The following is a 22214-nucleotide window of genomic DNA, read 5'->3' as shown; positions in this document are numbered from 1 at the left end:
GAAAACTCGAAAAAGCCAGAGTGCATTCTCTCCTTCAAATGACCACCTCACCTTTCCAGCAAGGTTTTGGAAAGGGGCTGAGACTGATACAGCTGAATAACAGAAGTAGACATCAGAATGTGGATTAAAACAAACCATTGAGCTAAAGGAGCACATCCTAAATCAATGTAAGAAAGCTAAAAATCACAATAAAACATTGCAGGAGCTGACAAAATATCCAGGATAGAGAATATAACTGACTGGAGAGAGCTGAAAAACAAAATACAAGAATTTCATAATGCAATCACAAGTATTAATAGCAGAATACTCCAAGAGGAGGAAAGAATCTCAGATCTTGTAAACTGTCTTTCTGAAAAAGGACAGGTAGACAAGAATAGAGGAAAAAGAATAAAAAAAGAATGAACAAAATCTCTGAGAAATACGGGGTTATGTAAAAAGAACAAATCTATGACTGATTGGTGTACCTGAAAGAACTGAGGAGAATGGAACCAATTTGGAAAACATATTTCAGGATATCATCCACGAGAACTTCTATAACCTTGCTAGATAGGCCGATATTCAAATTCAGGAAATGCAGAGAACTCCAGTAAGATATTCCATGAGAAGGCCAGGCACGGTGGCTCAGGCCTATAATCCCAGCACTTGGGAGGCCGAGGCAGGTGGATCACGAGGTCAGGAGATTGAGACTATCCTGGCTAACATGGTGAAACCCCATCTCTACTAAAAATATAAAAAACATTAGCTGGGTGTGGTAGCAGGCACCTGTAGTCCCAGGTACTCGGGAGGCTGAGGCAGGAGAATGGCATGAACCTGGGAGGCAGAGCTTGCAGTGAGCTGAGATTGCGCCACTGCACTCCAGCCTGGGCAACAGAGTGACACTACGTCTCAAAAAAAAAAAAAAAAAAAAAAAAAAGATATTCCATGAGAAGATCATCTGCAACACACATAATCATCAGGTTCTTCAAGGTGGAAATGGAAGAAAAATTGTCAAGGGCAGTGATATAGTTTGGTAGTTTCCCCATCCAAATCTCATCTTGAATTGTAGTTCTCATAATCTCAATGTGTTGTGAGAGGAACCCTCTGGGAAGTAACTGAATCAAGGGAGTGCTTACCCTCATGCTGTTCTCATGATAGTGAGTGAGTTCTCATGAGATCTGATGGTTTTATAAGGGGCTTCCCTCTTCGCTTGGCTCTCATTCTTCTCTCTCCTGCTGCCCTGTGAAGATGGAAGTGTTTGCTTTGCCTTCTGCCATGAGTGCAAGTTTCCCGAGGAACTGTGAGTCAATTAAACCCCTTTCCTTTATAAATTGCCCAGTCTCAGGTATGCCTTTTTTTTTTTTTGAGACAGAGTCTCACTCTGTTACCTAGGCTATAGTGCAGTGGCGTGATCTCAGCTTGCTGCAACCTCTGCCACCCGGAGAATCAAGTGATTCTCCTGCCTCAGCCTCCCAAGTAGCTGGGATTACAGGCGCCTGCCATTGCATCAGGCTAACTTTTGTATTTTTAGTAGAGATGGGGTTTCATCATCTTGGCCAGGCTGGTCTTGAACTCCTGACCTCGTGATCTACCTGCCTTGGCTTCCCAAAGTGCTGGGATTACAGGTGTGAGCCACTGCGTCCGGCCTCAGGTATGTCCTTATAGCAGCGTGAGAACTGACTAATATAGGCAGCAGGAGAGAAAAGTCACTTACAAAGGGAAGCCCATGAAACTAATAGTGAACCTCTTAGAAGAAACCCTGCAAGCCAGAAGATATTGGGGGCCAATATTTAGCATTCTTAAAGAAAAGCAATTCCAACCCAGAATTTTATATCCAGCCAAACTAAGTTTCCTAAGTGAAGGAGAAAAAAGATCATTTTCAAACAAGCAAATGCTGAGGAAATTTGTTATCACCATATCTGCCTTACAAGAGCTCCTGAAGTAAGCACTAAATATAAAAAGGAAAAAACACTACCAAACATTACAAAAACACACTAACATACACAGACCAATGACACTACGAAACAACCACATAAGAAGTGTGCAAAATAACCAGCTAGCATCAAGATGACAGGATCAAATTCACACATAACAATATCAACCTTAAATGTAAATGGGATAAATGCCACAATTAAAAGACACAGAGTGGCAAGCTGAATAAGGAACCAAGACCCAATTGTATGCTGTCTGCAAGAGACCCATCTCACATGCGATGACACACATAGGGCCAAAATAAAGGGATGGAGAGAAATTTGCCAAGTAAATGGAAAACAGAAAAAAGCAGGTGTTACAATCCTAGTTTCTGACAAAAGAGACTTCAAACCAACAAAGATTAAAAAAAGACAAAGAAGGACATTACATAATGGTAAAGGGCTCAATTCAATAAGAAGAGCTAACTACCCTAAATATATATGTACCCAATAAAGGAGCACCCAGATTCATAAAGCAAGTTATTTGAGACCTTCAAAGAGACTTAGACTCTTACACAATAATAGCAGGAGACTTTAATATCCCCACTGACAATGTTAGATAGATGATCAAGACAGAAAATTAACAAAGATATTCAGGACCTGAACTCAGCTCTGGATCAAATAAACCTGATAGATATCTACAGAACTCTCTATTCAAACACAACAGAATCATAAATTCTTCTCATTGCCACATGGCACTTACTCTAAAATTGATCACATAATCAGAAGTAAAATACTCCTCAGCAAATGCAAAAAAAAAAAAAAAATGAAATCATAACAGTCTCTCAAACCACAGCACAATCAAATTAGAAGTCAAGACTAAAAAATTCACTCATGGTGGTTCATGCCTGTAATCCCAGCACTTTGGGAGGCTGAGGTGGGTGGATCACCTGAGGTCAGGAATTGAGAGTTTGAGACCAGCCTGGCCAACATGGTGAAACCCTGTCTCTACTAAAAATATGAAAATTAGCCAGGCATGGTGATGGGTACCTGTAATTCCAGCAACTTGGGAAGCTAAGGCAGGAGAATCACTTGAACCCAGGAAGTGGAGGTTACAGTGAGCTGAGATTGCACCATTGCACTCCAGTCTGGGAGACAGAATGAGGCTCCATGTCAAAAACAAACAAACAAAAAACACTCAAAATGATACAATTACATGGAAATTGAATAACATGCTCCTGAATGACTTTTGGGTAAATAATGAAATAAAGGCAGAGATCAAAATGTTTTTTGAAACTAAGAACAAAGATACAATGTACTAGAATCTCTGGAACACAGCTAAGACAGTGTTAAGAGGGAAATTTATAGCACTAAATGCCTACATCAAAAAGTTAGAAAGATCTCAAGTTAACAAGCTAACATTACAATTAAAGAACTAGAGAACCAAAAGCAAACAAATCCAAAGCTAGTAGAAGACAAGAAATAACCAAAATAAGGGCTGAACTGAAGGAGACAGAGACAAGAAAAGCCATTTAAAAGATCAACAAATCCAGGAGCTGGATTTCAAAAAATTTTGAAAACATAGATAGATGGCTAGCCAGATTAATGAAGAAGAAAAGAGGGAAGATTATAAACACAATCAGAAATAATAAACACAATCAGAATAATAAGGGGGATATTACCAGTGACTACACAGAAATAAAAACAACTATCAGGGAATATTATAAACACCTCTATGTACATGAACTAGAAAATATAGAAGAAATGGATACATTCCTGGACACATACATCCTCTCATGACTGAACCACAAAAAATTAAATCCCTGAACAGAATATGAAGGAGCTCTGAAACTGAACCAGCAATACATAGCTGACCAACCAAAAAAAGCCCAGAAGCAGATGATGGATTCACAGCTGTATTCTACCAGATGTACAAACAGGAGCTGGTACCATTTCTATTAAAACTATTTCAAAAAATTGAAAAGGAGGTACTTCTTCCTAACTCATTCTATGAGGCCAGCATCATCCTGACACCAAAACCTGACAGAAACACAGAAAAAAAAAAACAAAAAAACCTTCAGGCCAATATTCTAGATGAACATCAGTGCAAAAATCCTCAAAAAAATACTTGCAAACTGAATCTAGCAGCACATCAAAAAGCTTATGAAACATGATAAAGTAGGCTTCATTCCCAGGATGCAAGGTTGATTCAACATACTCAAATCAATAAATGTGACTCATCAAATAAACAGATCTAAAGACAAAAGCCACATAATTATCTCAATAGATGCAGAAAAGGCTTTTGATAATATGTACCATCTCTTCATGTTAAAAACTCTCAATAAACAAGGTATTGAAGGAACACACCTCAAAATAATAAGAGCCATCTATGACAAACCCATAGCCTACATTATACTGAATAGGCAAAAGCTGGAAGCAGTTTCCCCTTGAAAACTAGCACCAGGATGCCCTCTCTTGCCACTTCCATTCAACATAGTATTGAAAGTCCTAGCCAGAGCAATCAGAGAAGAGAAATAAACAAAGGGTATCCAAATAGGAAGAGAGGAAGTCAAACTATCTGTTTGCAGATGACATGATTTTATATCTAGAAAACCCCATAGTCTTAGCCCAAAGGCTCCTTCAGCTGATAAACAACTTCAGCAAAGTTTCAGGATACAAAATTAAAGTACAAAAATCATCAGCATTCCTGTATACCAACAACAACCAAACTGAGAGCCAAATCAGAAAGGCCATCCCATTCACAAGTGCCACAAAAATAAAATACCTAAAAATACAGCTAACCAAGGAGGTGAAAGATCTCTACAACGAGAATTACAAAACAGTCCTCAAAGAAATCAGAGAAAACACAAACAAATGGAAAAACATCCCATGCTCATGGATAGAGTCTATCTATATCATTAAAATGGCTACACTGCCCAAAGTAATTTATAGATTTAATGCTATTCCTATCAAACCACCAATGACATTCTTCACAGAACTAGAACAAATTATTTTAAAACATATGTGGAACTAAAAAAGAGCCTAAATGACCAAGGTAATCCTAAACAAAAAGAACAAAGCTGGAGGAATTGTGTTACCTAACTTCAAACTACACTACAGGCAACAGTGACCAAAACAGCTTGGTATTGGTACAAAAACAGGCACATAGACCAATGGAACAGAATAGGGAGCCCCATATCAGAAATAAGGTCATGTATCTACAAGCATGTGATTTTTGACAAGGAAACTATCAATAGAGTAAATAGACAACCTACAGAATGGGAGAAAATATTTGGAAACCATGCATCTGACAAAGATCTAATATTCAGCATCTAAAGGAGCTCAAAGAAATTTACCAGAGAAAAACAAACAACCCCATTAAAATGGGGGCTCATGGTCCTGCAGGCTGTACAAGCACAGTGCCAGCATCTGTTCAGCTTCTGGTGAGGCCTCAGGAGGCTTAGTCATGGCAGAGGGCAAAGCAGGAGCCTGTGTATCACATGCAAGAGAGGGGGAGGAGGTACCAGGTTCTTTTAAACAACCAACTCTTTAAGTGAATTCATTACCACATGGAGGGCACCAAGCCATTAATGAGGGATCCACCACCATGATCCAAACACCTCCCAACATTCCCCACCTCCAACACTGGGGATAACATTTCAACATGAGATTTGGAGGGAGGGGACAAATGTCCAAACCATATCACTTTCTCAACCACCAGACTACATAATCTTCTTAAAACAAGACTGTATCTTCTTAACTTTTGTATCCCATTTCCCAGGCTAGTGGCTGGCACGGAGAAATTATGAAGTTATTTACGAGATCCCAAAGTATAATCTACAAACTTCTGAGGGAGTCCTGATATTCTTTCAGGTGGTTTGCAACGTCAAAACTATTTTCATAACGATAAAATATTATATGTCATTTTTGCTATATTGACATTTGTACTGAAAGTGCAAAATCTTTGACACTTTAGGAAATCAGGCTGGGTGCGGTGCCTCATGCCTGTAATCCCAGCACTTTGGGAGGCTGAGGCGGGTGGATCACTGAGGTCAGGAGTTCCAGACCAGCCTGGCCAACATGGTGAAACCTCACCTGTACTAAAAATACAAAAATTAGCTGGGCATGGTGGCAGGCGCCTATAATCCCAGTAACTCAGGAGGCGGAGGCAGGAGAATAGCTTGAACCCAGGAGAGAGAGGTTGTAGTGAGCCAAGATCATGCCACTGCCTTCTACCCTGGGCGACAGAGCGAGCGTCTGCCTCCAAAACAAAAAACAAAAAGTTATATTAGTTTTCCATTGCTGCTATAATAAATCACCACAAATTTATTGGCATAAAAACACAAAATTGTTATCTTACAGTTTTCTAGGTCAGAAATCTGAAACAGGTCTCACAAAGCTAAGATCAAGTGGTAAGCGGAGCTTCATTCCTTTTTGGAGATTCTGGGGATAAATCATTGTTTCTTTTGCATGTTCCAGCTTTAGAGGCTGCCCTCATTCCTTGACTTGTGGCCCACTTCCTCCATTTTCTAGCTAGCTAAGTGGGTTGTCTTTTTCCCATTGCATTATTCAGAATTCTTTTTCACCTCCCTCTTCCACTTTTGAGAACCCTTGTAATTACATTGAGACCACTTGGATAATCCATGGTAATCTCACTATATTAAGGTAAACTGATTAGCAACCTTAATTCCATTTGTAACCTTAATTCCCCTTGGCCATGTAACATAACATAGTCACAGGTTCTATAGATTAGGATGTGGTATCTCATGGAGGCCATTATCCTGCCTACCACAGTACTCATTATATTTTTTTCACCGTTACACACTCAGAATAGTGCCAGGTTTGCTTATGTCTTTGATAGGAAGTAAAAATTACTACTTATTTATTTATTTATTTATTTATTGAGACAGAGTCTCACTCTGTTGCCCAGGAGGGAGTGCAGTGTTGCAATCTCTGCTCACGGCAACCTCTACCTCCCAAGTTCAAGTAATTCTCATGCCTCAGCCTCCCAAGTAACTGGGATTACAGGTGCATGCCACCACACCTGGCTAATTTGTGTGTGTGTGTGTGTGTGTGTGTGTGTGTGTGTGTATATATATAAATTTTTTTTGTAGAGATGGGGCTTCGCCATGTTGGCTAGGCTGGTCTTGAATTCTTGACCTTAAGTGATCTACCCACCTCTGCCTCCCAAAGTGCTGAGATTACAGGCCTGAGCCACTGTACCAGGCCAAAAATTACTATTAATACTTTTATTAACCTTTGTATACACTATATATTTTCTCAAAATTAATCAAATTGGGTGGAACTTCAATGAAAACATCAGACCATATTTGTTGTCAATGATAAAATTTGAGCTTTCCAAGCAAAAATTAGAAATTTTGGAAAATTTGTATACTGTCAGATGGACAGTTTTCCAATACTACAAGATTCTTCTGATGAGACTACTGGTGATATTAACTAATGGGAATTTTTAACATTGTATAATGAAATTTACTAAGATTTAAAAAATCAGCATACCTCAATGAATCAATATTTTCCAAAAGGCTGGTACATTATGTAACAGAATCATCTATTTGTAAAGGATTTATTCAAAGTACAAAATAGACCAAGGGATTTTAATGTAATAGTGTGCCCAAAATAAACTGATATGATTTCAGATTCTATATTGCAACTAAATTTTAATAAAATTCCACTTGTTAAATTTTGGTGATCAAAGAAGTATATTCACAATTATCTGAAAAGGCCATTTAAATAACTCCCTTCTTTTCCAACTACATACATGTGTAAGGTTAGATTTTGCTTATTCTTCACCCAAAACAATATTTCACCAAAGACTGAATGCAGAAGCAGATCTGAAATTCAGCTCTCTTTTATTAAGCCAGACATTGAAGAGACATTGCAAAATATAAAACAATACCACTCTTCCACTAAAATTTGTTTTGAAAAATATAGCTTTCTTTAAAGCTGTTTATGTTAATATGTAGTGGTTTGTTGAAATAAGTATTTTCAAAAATATTTCATTTTAATTTATAATACAAAAAATATAAGTAAATATAATTACATAAATAAAAACTCGCTGAGGTCTTCAGTAATTTTTAAGAGTACAAAAGACTACCGAGACCAAAAGTTTGAGAACTGCTGAGTTAGACAAATGAGAAAGCCTTAGAAAGGTAATTACCAAGTAAAGTTAATCAAAAGAATAAGCACTGGCAGCACTAAAGGATACCAGAGTACAGAAAGCAACATAGAAACAGAGCCTACGGGAGGCTGAGGCAGGAGTGGGAGGCCGAGGCAGAAGTGGGAGGCCGAGGCAGGACAATCGCTTGAACCTGGGAGGAGGAGATTGCAGTCAGCCAAGATTGCACCACTGCACTCCAGCCTGGGCAACAGAGCCAGACTCCATCTCAAAAACGAAAAAAAAAGTAAAAAAAAGAAAGCAACACAGAAACAGAGCCTAGACGGTCCCCATTTACAACCAGCTCCACTCCTAAATTCCTTCCCAGTGAAAGCTCTTAACAGCAGAGGACAGACTGGATCACCTTGGAAGAACTGAACTGCCATGAGCATTTCTGATGGCTAGCATGAATATATGCTAGAGAAGGAAAGAATGATATATCTGAAAAAATTTAAAGGAATACATTGTTACGTGATTATACACAAAACTTGCATTTTTTAAATGAAAAATATTTGATGAGCTGAAGTTTGAAAAGTCAAGGAAGATGGGTAAAGAAATGTCACAATGGCTGGGCGTGGTGCCTCACACTTGCAATCTCAGCACTTTGGGAGGCCAAGGCAAGTGGATCACTTAAGGTCAGGAGTTCGAGACCAGCCTGGCCAACATGGTGAAATCCCCTCTCTACTAAAATACAAAAAAAATTAGCTGGGCGTGGCGGCGTGTGCCTGTAGTCCCAGCTACTCGGGAGGCTGAGACAGAAGAATTGCTTGAACCTGGGAGGAGGAGGTTGCAGTGAGCCGAGATAGTTCCACTGCACTACAGTCTGGGTGACAGAGTGAGACTCCATCTCCAAAAAAATAAAAAATAAAAAAGATTAAAAAAAAAAGTTATGACACAATGAAGCACAAAATATTCGTCTGTATTACAAAAATTCAGACCTCCTCAGTATAATGCTCTTCAAAATGAGTTCCTATCACTGCTCAGTTTAAACTCTAAAGTGTTGAATTAGCTGTGCTCCCTGGAAGGAAAACGGACAGTAAACTGGTAGTGTGGCATAACTGCTGGCTGCTAGAAACAACTGCAGCTGTACAACCTCCTTGATACCCCATGGCTAGGGTCAGGGAAGTGATCTTTTGGGTAAATCTTAGCAAACACATAACAAAAGTGACAGCAAAGCACTACCATATTACTCAACTGGAATAACTGTATGCCCTACTAAGTAGAGCAAACAAGACCTTTTCCAGGAAGCATGATAAAAAGAAAAAGCCCTAAATTTAGATTCTTAAGACCTAGCCTCTGGTTCAAGTCACATGTTTCCTGAGTTATCCATTATGTTAAATCGCCTCTTTAATCTTCATTTCCTCGTGTATAATAGTTAATCTAAATTAGTTGTTTTCTAATTCAGCTGTGTTTCCCAGTAACAAATACATTTTATATCCCCAATCCTGAAACCACATGTATCTGAAACAAAAATACAGGCTATGACTCACCAAATTGATGGCTTATAACCTGTCATTTGAAAAGCACTGAAATTATGGATCTCTACGTTTACTTATTAAAAACAACAAAAAGGTGGTGGGGGTTGGGGGGAAGGATCCTATGAAACTATATTTTTACCTTTGTGGCTACAGAGGTATCTTTGGTAAAGAGGCAAATAGACATTTAAGTGTTAGGCTAATATTCTAACCATGGATCCCAAAATACGGGGATTACAGGCATGAGGCCGGGCATGGTGCCTCATGCCTATAATCCCAGCACTTTGGGAGGCCAAGGCAGGGGGACTGCCTCAGTACAAGAGTTCGAGACCTGGTTGGGCAACACAGCGAGAACCTGTCTCCACAAAAAAAAAAATTTTTTTTTTACATAGTAGCGCACACCTGTAGCCCCAGCTACTTGGGAGGCCAAGGTGGGAGGATCCCTTGGGCCCAGGAATTCAAGGTTGCAGTGAGCTGTGATGTACCACTGTATTCCAGGCTGGGTGACAGAGTGAGACCCTGTCTCAGAAAAAAAAAAAAAAAAAAATTTACATTATATTTAATTGGCTACCTGAATTTAGAAATTTAGACAACAGTGTGTGTTTAACCACGTGATGCCAAAAATCAGTTGCTTAGCTAATGTTTGCATTTCTAAACTGTTATTGGGAACAGATGTTTTGATTCCTAACTGTTCTGGCTAACAAAACTGTATTCTAAAATATAAGAAGATAATGTAAGCACATATGACTCAAATGTTAGTATCAATGACTGGCAGTAGGGATTATACTTTTCTTGAGGGCAGGAGGGGGTGGAACAGGCAGTAAAATTCAAGATTTGAAATTCAAATATATTTGTAAGTTTTAGCATATGACAACTATTGATCATTTTTACTAATACCTAACATTGAATACCGTGGCAACATGGGATTCCTCTAATATATGACTTCGGCTTTTGAACTCTGCACTGGCCTAGTTGAAGCTTTCTTAGAACAGTGCAGCACTTTGTATTCTTACTCAACTCTTCTTTCTTCCTTCCTTCTCTTCTTTTTAGGCTGTCGGACGTGCATTGAGGCCTAAAGGCATTTCTTTCCTACTCCCACTTCCTCTCCTTTATTCTTCACAAGCAGTTTCCCCAATAAACATCTTGTACATCTAATCTCCTCTTGGCATCTGTTTCTTGGGGAATTTGAACAAATAAAGTGCCTTACTATACCAGGCACCAATATTAAACTCTATGCGTGCATTGTTTTATTTAATCTTCACGAAAGGCCTATGAAGACATCATTATTCCCATTTTACAAATAATGAAACAGTAGAAAAGTAACTTTCTGTCATACAACTAGTGACAGAGTTGGGATTCGAATCCAAGTCTGTTTGACTTCATAGTTGGAGCCATAGACCTTATTTTAAAACAATGAGTTTATTAAAAATAAAAAACAATACTACAGACCCTTGATAATTTTTTTCTGATGCCTGTGTACTTACACACATTATTACATTTAATCCTAGTAAACCCATAAAGTTGACAGTATTACCACTTTACAGATGAAGAAACTGTGGCTCAGAGAATTTAAGTAACTTCTTCAAGGCTATCATTATATATTCATTAGTTTAAGCTCAACTCCAGATCCTCTCTGAATTCAGTTGTTTATATTATACTGCATTGCCTAATTAGTCAAAATGACATTGTATCATTTTGAGCTTTTATATTTGTTAAAACTTTTTATACGGAATGTATGTATTTCAAGGGATGCACTAAAGTTTGACCTTGTCCTCTGTATTTTTTTTGAGAGAATCTTTCACTGTCACCCAGGTTGGAGTGCAGTGACATGATCTCAGTTCACTGCAACATCTGTCCCCCGGGTTAAAGTGATTCTCTTGCCTCGGACTCCAGGAGTAGCTGGGATTACTGGTGCCCACCACCACACCCAGCTAATTTTTGTATTTTTTTGGTAGAGATGGTGTTTTACCATGCAGATCAGGCTGGTCTTGGACTCCTTGTCTCAAGAGATCCGCCCGCATTGGCCTCCCAAAGTGCTGGGGTTACAGGCATGAGCCACTGTGCCGGCCAACCTTGTCTTCTGTATTTTAACAAAGTCTGCATTTGGCCTTAGTGTTGGCTTTTAGAAAGTAAATAGTCAAAAAGGCCAGGTGCAGTACCTGTCACAAAAGTACTCAATCTAGGGAGGTGAGTAGGGGCTGAATCCAGCCCATACTTTGGTGGCCCAGCCATGTGTCCTTGCAGGGCTGTTGCCACAGAGAAAACGGTGCCTTTTTCCAATCCTTACAAAAGTACCATCAATTATCCCCTTTATCATTTTTTATTGGGTCTATTTGATGCTTCTCTCTTTTCTTCTTATTAGTCTTGCTAGCGGTCTATCAATTTTGTCCTTTGTAGGGACATGGATGAAGCTGGAAACCATCATTCTCAGCAAACTATCGCAAGGACAAAAAACCAAACACCTCCTGTTCTCACTCATAGGTGGGAATTGAACAATGAGAACACTTGGACACAGGATGGGGAACATCACACACCGGGGCCTGTCGTGGGGTCGGGGGAGCAGGGAGGGATAGCATTAGGAGATATACCTAATGTAAATGAGTTAATGGGTACAGCACACCAACATGGCACATGTATACATATGTAACAAACCTGCACATTGTGCACAGGTACAGAAAAAAAAAGTACCATCAGTTACACACTATATATCCAAGAGTTACGGATCCTCCAGAAGGGGGTGCCCTTTTCTAATCACACAAGGTGCTATTAGGGCTAGCTGTGAATCAGGAGGACAACAAGGTGAGAGGGCGGCTAATGCCTCATTATATACCCTTTCATACCTTATTAATTTTGCACCAAGTTTAAATTAAAAATATGATTGATATGGTAATACATGTAGTATTATATGTGTTCATAACCCGTGGGTCACCATTTCTCCTTCTACAATTTGTAATAAGAAAATAGATATGAATATGTCTAAATATTTTACTATAAAAATCTTTATTGTACTATTACTTAACAGAAAGAAGTCAGTTTAAAAGTTTTTACATATTTATAAAATTGAATAGCATGCAGGCCCTAAATATTATTTTATAGAAGCAAATTTACTGACATGGGAAAATTCACGGCGTAGCACATTGAAAAAAGCAGGTCACAAGACAATATAGATAGTATTATTTCATTTTTATTTTAAAAGCACATATATGAAAATCTGTAATAATACAGAGAAAAATCATAAGTTATTTCTGAGTGGTGGGATCATGGGCCACTCTTTCTTTTTCTTTCCTTTTTGGCATATTTTTAACACTCTAATATTTCTGTAACAAATGGGCATTTTTCCATAACAAAGAAAACAAATGCCAACTCCATCCTCCACCCCATCCTAGTTATACACACAGATTGCTTATTGTTAAATGCCTAACATCTTTAACTTGCCCACAGTTATCTACAGCTTGTCCTAAGCTCAGCTTTTTACCTTAGCTTTATTACCAGCCTTCATCCATCTTACATATCCAAAGAGACCTAGGTACTATTTCTGTTTTCTGACACCTTTGAATCTTCCAGTAGAACACTTCTCCCTCTTGTTCCCCTGCCAAAATCCTTACCATCCTATAGGGCACAAACTCAACATTACCTTTTTTATGAGGTCTTTCCTCATCTGACCTCCTGGAAAAAAAAAAAAAAAAAAATCTCTTTTCTTTGCATTCCCATCATGCTTTGTGTTCAATGATGTATGTGAATTGCCCCACATATAATTATTTTTGTATATAACTTTATCTCTCCTAGTAGACTCTAAGTGAAAAAATTCTTCACCTTTGTCTAATTTATAAAGCATTTTTATATCCACTAATCTTTTATCCTTGCAAGACTGAGCAAGAAAAAGAATCAATATTTATTTAATAGCAGTTGTGTATCAGACATGTTTGAGGCTTTATATGTCAACTCACTTAACCCTCACAGCAATCCTATGGATCCATTTTACACATGAAAACATAAGCTCACAAAGGTTCAGTGACTTAGTAGTGTCATAGCTGGTTTAAAAAAAAAAAAAAAAAAAGCATTACTGTGATTTTTTTTAACTCTATTCTTCCTATTGCAACAACATGATTCTGTGTCCACCATTGTGGAAGACGTGAACACATATAAAAGCTCATATGAAACACATCAAAATTGATGAGGGTTTTCTGGCACACTAGAACTGCTATATTCAGATAATACTTGGGAGTCAACTAAAGTCAGAGGATTTTTGAGGTAGGAGGACCTTATAGATAATCTAATCCATCAAACTCCTGTATGTTATAGATGAGAAACAAGATACCCAGAGAAATAAATTTGCTTTTGCACACATTTAGCAGCTGATCCAGGATTAAAAATTCAACTGGAGGCTGTATAGCAAAGTGGTTAAGATGATCACTTTTGGGGTCACAGGCCTTCATCCAAATTATAGCTGTGTTTAATGACTATGTGTAACCTAGGACAATTTACAAAGCTTATATTTGCCTCAGTTTTCGTATCTGTAAAAGGAGGATAATACTTACCTATTGTGCTGTGAGGAGTAATTTAACACTGAATAGCAGAGAATAAACACAGAAAAAATATTAGATATTTTCTCATCTCCTGTCTCACAGTCCAGTCGTCTTTACAGAACAGCACATTGCCTTTTATGAATGAGTGTGGAGTGGACACTGTATTTCAGGGTCAAGGTGAGTAACAATAAATATTTATTTATGTGGTAAATCCTTTAAAAAATGTACAAATACTTCTCAGTGGATAAATAACATTTTAAAAAGGAATCATTCATTCAATAAATGTTTATTTTTTATTTTTTAGAGACAGGATCTTACTCTGTTGTGCAGATTAGAGTGCAGTAGTGTGATCATAGTTCACTGTAAGCTATGTTTATTTATTAGAGGAAGTATAGAACACAGTAAAAAGAGCCAAAATTTAGAGGACCTGGATTCAAATCCTCATGCCTTAGCCTCCCAAAGTATTGGGATTACAGTCATGAGTCATGGTTCCTGACTTATTTATTGAGCTCCTATTACACGCCAGGCACAGTGCTAGATGCTGGGTATGAGATGATGAATAAAACAGACATAATCTCAACCTTCATAAGCACTGAAATTTGATAGCAAAATATCCCTGAGATCTGCCTATGGGATCTGTCTACAAGTCAATGCAAAGATCTGCCTACAAGTCAATGCAATGTAATCAAATACACATTAGTATTTGAGGCTAGCTATACCTATATAGTTGTAAAACAGGATATTCTTTAGAATTAAGTTCTATGTCATTTCTAGTATCGGTCATTTCAACTAAATTTTTATAAATTCTCTGAAAATTAGGCTATTTCTATTTCTCTAAATAGAATAGGGTATTGGGATGGGCAGGTTTAATTAAGCATATTCCCTGAAACTATGTGATAATCCCCATCTGTTTGAGGATTGTGTGAGTAGAACAGCACAGTTTTGCTAATAATTCCTTATAAATCATTACAGAGTTCAATTTTATGAATTTGTGCTCATTTACTCATTTTCTCTCCCTACACACACACACACACACACACACACACAAATATACATGTATACAAATGTGTGTGTGAAAAGCTGCCTAAAGAGATAGTTAGCTGATACTGTGGACTCAGAGTCACCAATATGCTTGCTGATGGTCTCCAGATCTTCTGTATTTGCCCCACGTGTTATGACAATGTACAGTATAGGCATTTATTTGAATAAGGATAATAAAACTGGCCAAGGATAAAGGCAGTAAAGAAACTGCATGATTTACATGTCAAAATTACCTTATGGTGATGAACACATCCCTGAAGTCCCTTTTATCCTCAAGTTTTGCTATCCACTTGATTTCTGAATGTGACATACTAGCTATCCATTTTTACCTGGGAGTGAAAATAATGATGCTATTATGTTTACTTATAAAGGTATAGAGCACAGTTTAGAGCCAAAATGTAGAGTAAGGTAGACTGGATTCAAATTTTAATTGTGCCATTTAATTGTATAATTTATGGAAAATCACAACCTCTTTGAGTCTCAGTATAAAAGGTGTTGCAAAATAGAAATAATACAATTTTTGTGATTTTGTTAAGCATTAAATAAAATAATAAATGTAAAGTGCCTGGCAGACAGTATCTACTCTGGGTATTAATGATTGGCTACATTCAAGAACAATTAATAGAGATAAATCACTGCCTCTAAAAACTAGTTGTTGTACAGATAAAATATACAGTATCCCTGAAGTAATTTATAATACTTTCAACTGGAGAAATAAACAAAAAATACAAGATTCAACAAAATGTCAAAATTGGGATTAATGGGGAGATTATAAGTTTGTTGAATTATTAACCAACAGGGTTAGAAAATCAATGTGCTATCCTAAATATGGTTTGGCTGCATTATTCTCAAAATGTAAGAAGGCACTGGCCTAGTGTAACAGGGGCCTTGAATTGAACATACTGCATTTTTCTTTATGGGTATGCTCCGATAAAGAAAATGTTTTTATGCAATACATAAAGAAAAATGCAATAGTACCTACAACTCTTTTGGGAACTGACTGTTTTGAAAAAATAACAGTTGCCTTTTACGGGGGGTTGGTGGGGAGGTAATTATTTAAACACAAGGTGGCAAGTGAAAACTACTTACCTAAGAAATTGCATTACTTAAGAGAAGTCGCCAAGGTTCACTACATCACATCTTTCAAATCTTAAATGAGCACCTTTCCTCACATTATCCCTTTGTCGGAAGCGATTTCTCTTTACAACTATTCTGGCTACCTCAGACCTCCATCCACAATTCTCCTGAATCCTTCATTATCGACAAAGCCTGGGGCAGAGCGCAAGCATTCCTTTCTGAAAGCGCACCTACTTACAGGTCACTGTTTTCCAAAAATGCATCTAATGCCCAAGCATGAAATTACAGGCTTGTTCTCTCACGTCTCAGCCAGGAAAACAAAGACCGTTCTTGTCACCCAATTCAAATGGCGGGAGGAACCTTCAATTAATTCTAAATCAGGAAGGAACCTCCCCATCTCACTTCCCAAATGTTTGTAAAAGATGTCTTCTTCAGCCAACTTCCTGCCTTCCAGGCACGGCACCCCAGAACTACGGAAACAGTACTCAGGAATCGAGAGTGGCCAAACGCTGCTAATGGGAGATAGGACACTCGTTGATCATGGGCAGAGAAACTCGGCACAACGCCGAGTCACGGTACACGGTGTCTTCGGCCTCGCCCAGGGACACTTGGTGACCCGAGGTCGAGTTCCAAGTTGGAGACAGATTTTGCGAGTGGATGAGACGGTAAGCCGGGATCCCAGGGCCTTCTCCAGCTGCACTGGGTGTCAAGCGACACGGGGTTGGATGGGGACTCCTTCTGGTTCAACCCTCGCCCACTCACTTCTCCGGCTGGCCAAAATGCTGCACAGAGCCCCGGCCAGCCATTAATATCAGACCCAGCAGAAAACCCAGTAAAATCACTTACCAGTCCTCCACCTCCGGTGCTGATCTAGCAGGAGCCTGACTCGCTGGCCAGACTCAAGCTCGGCACCAGATATTACCACCCTGGCGACGGCTCCAGAGCGTCACTGACAACCACCCGGAAATGGTACTATCGCTTCCGGGGCTGCCTAGCGCGCGGCGGGAAATTATTTCCCAGAGCCCGGATTAGTGAAGCAGTTGAGTGCTGCATCGGCAGTCGTCGCCCCTGCCGCCGCCGCCACCGAAGGAAGCATCCCAGACACTTCGGCCGGGAAGGTAAAGGGGCTCAGCTAGGAAGACACAGTGTATTCTGTCTCTATGGGGATGTTTCCTCCCCGGGCTGTACCTCCGAAGTTTCTGCCTACCGGCTGCAAGGCTAGGAAGGGAGCGGCTGGGGTGAGCGGCAGCGGTGTCCGGCGGCTCTTGCGCTTTCTAGCCGCAGTTCTCCCGACTTCGCTCTCGGCGCCGGAATTGGTGGGCTGCGGCTGCAGACCCCGCGACGCCTCGCCCGTGCCGCTGCGGGGACTGCCACCGAGCGCCTGTCTGCAGTACTGGGCTGAGCCGCTTCCCCCGCTCCTGCTTGCGCAGCTCTGCAGCTCGGCCCGCAGCCTGGAAGGCACTAGGCCCCCCGCGTCTCTCGTTTCCATAGAACCCATGGGGAGCCTCATCCTGATACAGAGTTTTGGCTGCTTTCCATAACTTAGCGTCTGCGAAGGTGGCTGGGATCCCCCAGGCCCACCTTCCTGTGACGAAGAAAATTGTGTCATTCTTTCCTCTCTATTAGAATTTTTTTAAAAAATATACTAAAACGGCAGTGATCCTATCTCTGACTGCTATAGGCCTTTAAACACAAACATACACACATACACGTTTCCCTGAAGGGAGGGTCTGTATTCCTGGGGATTACATTTCAGCTGCCTGAAGGCTGGAAACAAGACTAGTGGCTATTTTAAGATTTCTTCCACTTCCAAAGCCTCAGATTAAATATTGACAAAAAAAGAAAAAAATTGGTCCGTCTCGGGTACTTCATATCATTATTTGACTCAGGAGTTAGATGGAGCTTTGTTTTGGAGGCACCAGCCTCTTTTTTGACGAATGACTTTCTTATTTAAAAAATCGTTGTTGTTGAAATACTGGGAATGAATATTTGAACTGAATTTACAATTTATGTGTGCCGGACAATGCGCCTTGTGGACTTTTTGGTTTATGTTATACCGTTGTGCCTCAATTCCTGAAAATATCTGTGGATGTGCAGGATGTTCTCATTATTGGAAAGTTTGATTACGTCTATTGCAGGTGTTCAAATAAGTTGCTAGTATGAGGTGGATTTATATAAGAGAGTAAATTTCTTTATTTTCTTGTCCTGTCCTATCCTGTACTGTTTCTTTCCTTTGCTTGCTTGCTTGCTTGCCTGCTTGCTTGCTTGCTTGCTTGCTTGCTTTGACAGAGCCTCGCTCAACATGTTGCCCAGCCTGGAGTGCAGTGGCGCCATATCAGCTGGCTGCAACCTCCGGCTCCCAGGTTCAAGCAATTCTTCTATCTCAGCCTTCCGAGTAGCTGGTATTACAGGTGTGCGACACCACGCCCGACTAATTTTTTGCATTTTTAATAGAGACAGGATTTCACCATGTTGTCCAGGCTGGTCTTAAACTCCTGACCTCAAGTGATCCGCCCGGCTCGGCCTCCCAAAGTGCTGGGATTACAGGCGTGAGCCACCGGGTAACTCTTGAGTATTCTTAATTTAAAGGAACTAGGATGTGCAGATACTTGAATGTTTAAGTCAATTTTATTGTAAAGACAGCTAACCTTCAATACTGCAAATAAACCCCTATTCTGTTTTCTAAATCCAGATTTTATTATGCGTTAAGTAAAATTGAATTACATGACCTAACATTTTCTTGCTTCCCTAAAGCATAAAGCGTGTATCACCTGAAAGTCATTGAAAAGATGATCAAATGTGGTTACTTTTCATAATCAAAATTCGGAACTCTTAAGATTTCATAATAAGCATCCACAATTTCCACTGATGTTCAAAAACATTGCGTTTTGGGAAACCAGTAGTATAGCTTTATTTATTAGTATTTTCCTTATTATATGTATCTTGATTATATTACCCTAAAGTAGGGTTTTCACCATTTAAACATTTTAAAAAAGTAAAATAAAAAATTCTGTGTTGGCTTTGAATAATAAATCCTAAACAAAACGAACTCTCTCAAAAATGTAACTAAAATGAAACATCATCTGTTACTCTTGTAGTTGACCCTTTGAATATGCTAATAGAAAATACATCTGTATAATGTACTGTATACTATCTCTGCCCTTATAAGGGCATGTTACTGCTTAAAAGTAAAATAACTCTGGAACTTTTAAGTTCATTTAATTCATACTTTCTGTCAAAATGACTTTGAAATTTAAAACACACTGGTTATTTTTGAGGAGGAAGAAAGGCTTTGTTGTATGAATTACTCTAATGATTGATTGATACCAAATCACTTTTGAGGGGAAAATAATGAAAACTTTCTCATTAGACCAAAAGAGCACTCTTCAGATTGTTTCTAGAAATGCTTTGAAATTTTAGACAGTGTTATTTTACTGAAAATAATTTATAATTATGTTTAAATTTTTTCAATGATATTGCTGTTCTAAATGTCTTCCCACCCTTGTACTGTTCGTTGCACGTAATGTATCTTTCTTTTGTGTTAGCTGAAAGTAGATTGCTTTATGAAATTATAATGTTGTTAAAAGTATTAGACTAAGTTCTGAAGTTCTTTTCAGCTTGGTGTTGTAGAAAAGGCATATAATTTTTGCAGAAAGACTTATCTGTGCATCTGGTTTTTACCATTTACTAGCTGTGTACCCTTGAAGTAGTTTCTTAATCACTCAGATTTTCCAGTATCCTCATCTGCACAAGAAAAATAAATAGCACTTATGTTGTGAAGAAGGAAATGAGCTAACATTTATGAAGTGTATAAACCACAGTAGGTCCTCAGTAAAAATTGAATCCTGCTTGTTCAACCTTAGACATATGCTCTTCCTAAGTAAACCAAATTTCCTAGGATACCAAAGCACATTTGACTTCTATCCTCTATGGCTAACCAATATCTACTGTCCATCTATTCTTTTTATGAACCTTTCATCTCTTGACCAGCTTGCTTCCTTAAGGACTCCTTCATCCCTAAGTTAACATCTGCCCAGCCCGTGCCTTGTACAGTATTGGATAGATTGGACATCTCCATATGTTCCCCTAAGCTTCTCATTTCTTTCTCACCATATTCACTTTGCTGCTTGTTCTGTTTCTTCCTTCTAGTGCTAAATTTGTCATCAGAGGGACTAATTCCTGCTTCTTTCCCAAATAATGCCATGGAAGTAAGAACAGCCCTCAAGTCTCATCACTGGATACTTCTGTCAAATAATATTTATACATACACACACGTGTGTGTGCATCTCTCTCTTATGTCTTTGAAGGATGGGGCAGGAAATAGACACTGTGTCTTTAAAAAAAAAAAAAAAGTCCGAAGACCAGCTGAGTGATACTAAACCAAGGGCCTAATTTGGCTCCTAGGCCTAAAGGGGCCAGAATTTCTGAACGTCACTTGTAGTTAAAAGCCAAACAGTATTTTACACACACAGTGTAAGTACTGTGACATGTGTCTGCCTTTTGCAATATTGGTTCAAACAGAGATCCAACACTTGGACCCTTTTCAGTTTTAACAGTTATTTGTTTACTTTCCCAGTTAAATGTTTTGAATAAGAGAAATCACGAAAATTTTTCAGACTCTTTAATTCAGAGCAAAAATCTTGACTGCATTCCGTGCTGGGTATATGCTTTTCAGATGAGGGGAGTGTCAAATAATTTTCCTTAGTTTGCTGTAGAAGTAGGTTTAAAATCAAAAGAATTCACCAAAATAACAAACACTAAGAAACCACTAGTTTTCATAATATGACCTTAAAACCATGAAGAGTATTAAGTGGCAGGGAAAAATGATCACAATATAATATTACATAAAAATGAAGATATGAAACAATGTAATATCCAAATTTTGTTATATATATATTTTTACACTCAGATAAAACCTAAAAGTCAACATCCCTCCCCAGTGCTAACAATGGTATTACAGGCTGAAGGAATTAGAGATGATTTTAATCTTTGTGTATACTTTGTAGTATTTTTCAAATTTTCTATAAGTGGATGTTAAAATTGAAAGGTCTGTAAGGTTATTTTGGGGGGAAAATTTTAGTTCTTAAATACAAATATATATTTATATATAAAAATATATAAATCAAAGTTTTTTATTGTCTTAAATATTTATTTTAGCTAATGATACCATAAAATTTATTTCTAAGATTACTTCTCTTTTATAAGTAGGGCTGGTTTCTTTTATAACCAGCCCTATGTAACGTAGAGTAGGGAAAGGTTTATCCTTATTTTCCTTATAAAACCCTATTTATGCATCCCTGCCTCTCATTTTTGTAGCACCTTCCACTTTTTCCCAAGGGTTGTACCCTGCTCTTTCATCTTGCCTCTGAAACCACTTTTGTATTCATATCTGTATTCCTGTCTTTCCTTGTCTCTGAGCTCAATTTTCAACATGTTCTTCAAACATGTTCTAGCTATGTGTTACACTATAAAGAATTCAAAGGACCTAAAAGGCTAGTTTATAATAAATAGTGTTCTTAATTAAGATGAAGAGTTCTATAGGTTTTCTTTGCATTTTGGACTGGCATCAACTACAAAGGAATTTCAGGCATCAAGAATAGGCCCATGTGGGAGATATTTTGGGAAAGTCCATACCACAGAGACAGTTGCTTGCTATGCGTAAAGGCCAACTCTATTTACAGTCATTGTCTCCTTAGTTGTATTTTATTGTTCAAGGTAAGTAACTAATTTTTGTTAATTACTATAAGATGTTAATTATTACTACAGAAGGACATTTTCTCATAACTAAGAATGTCATATAATTTTAACTTTTTTGACAGTAAAGATAAAACTTTTAACTGTAAAAAGTCATGCTGTCTTTTTTGCTTTTTCCCCCCTCCATTTTTTGGTGTTAGGACAGTATCTTCTGTATGAATGCTCCAAGGGACACCCCCCATTAGTTCTATAAAGATCTTTAATTTTTCTAGAAATAACCACTGGTACAATTATGGTATATTGACTTTCCTTCTTGTGCTGGAAGACTTCTAGAAGTTAG

General features: G+C 38.4%; 2 protein-coding genes across 8 annotated transcripts in view; one reads left to right on the top strand and one right to left on the bottom strand.

Moving 5' to 3' along the window:
* The window catches only part of KIAA0825 (KIAA0825 ortholog), a 475219-nt gene extending 458077 nt beyond the window's left edge, over positions 1-17142 (bottom strand). For all 4 annotated transcript variants that reach the window (XM_050794274.1, XM_050794276.1, XM_050794275.1 and 1 more), the window contains exon 1: positions 17027-17142. The gene's annotated coding sequence lies outside the window, so the exon portion shown is untranslated. The remainder of the gene's footprint in view (positions 1-17026) is intronic.
* A 33-nt stretch (positions 17143-17175) lies between these two features.
* The window catches only part of SLF1 (SMC5-SMC6 complex localization factor 1), a 77053-nt gene continuing 72014 nt past the window's right edge, over positions 17176-22214 (top strand). For all 4 annotated transcript variants that reach the window (XM_050794289.1, XM_050794287.1, XM_050794288.1 and 1 more), the window contains exon 1: positions 17176-17298. The gene's annotated coding sequence lies outside the window, so the exon portion shown is untranslated. The remainder of the gene's footprint in view (positions 17299-22214) is intronic.

The sequence above is a fragment of the Macaca thibetana genome, chromosome 6, assembly GCF_024542745.1.
Source record: "Macaca thibetana thibetana isolate TM-01 chromosome 6, ASM2454274v1, whole genome shotgun sequence".
Lineage (NCBI taxonomy): Eukaryota > Metazoa > Chordata > Mammalia > Primates > Cercopithecidae > Macaca > Macaca thibetana.
Note: the sequence above shows the minus strand (reverse complement) of the source record. Positions and strands in the feature narration are given on the sequence as shown.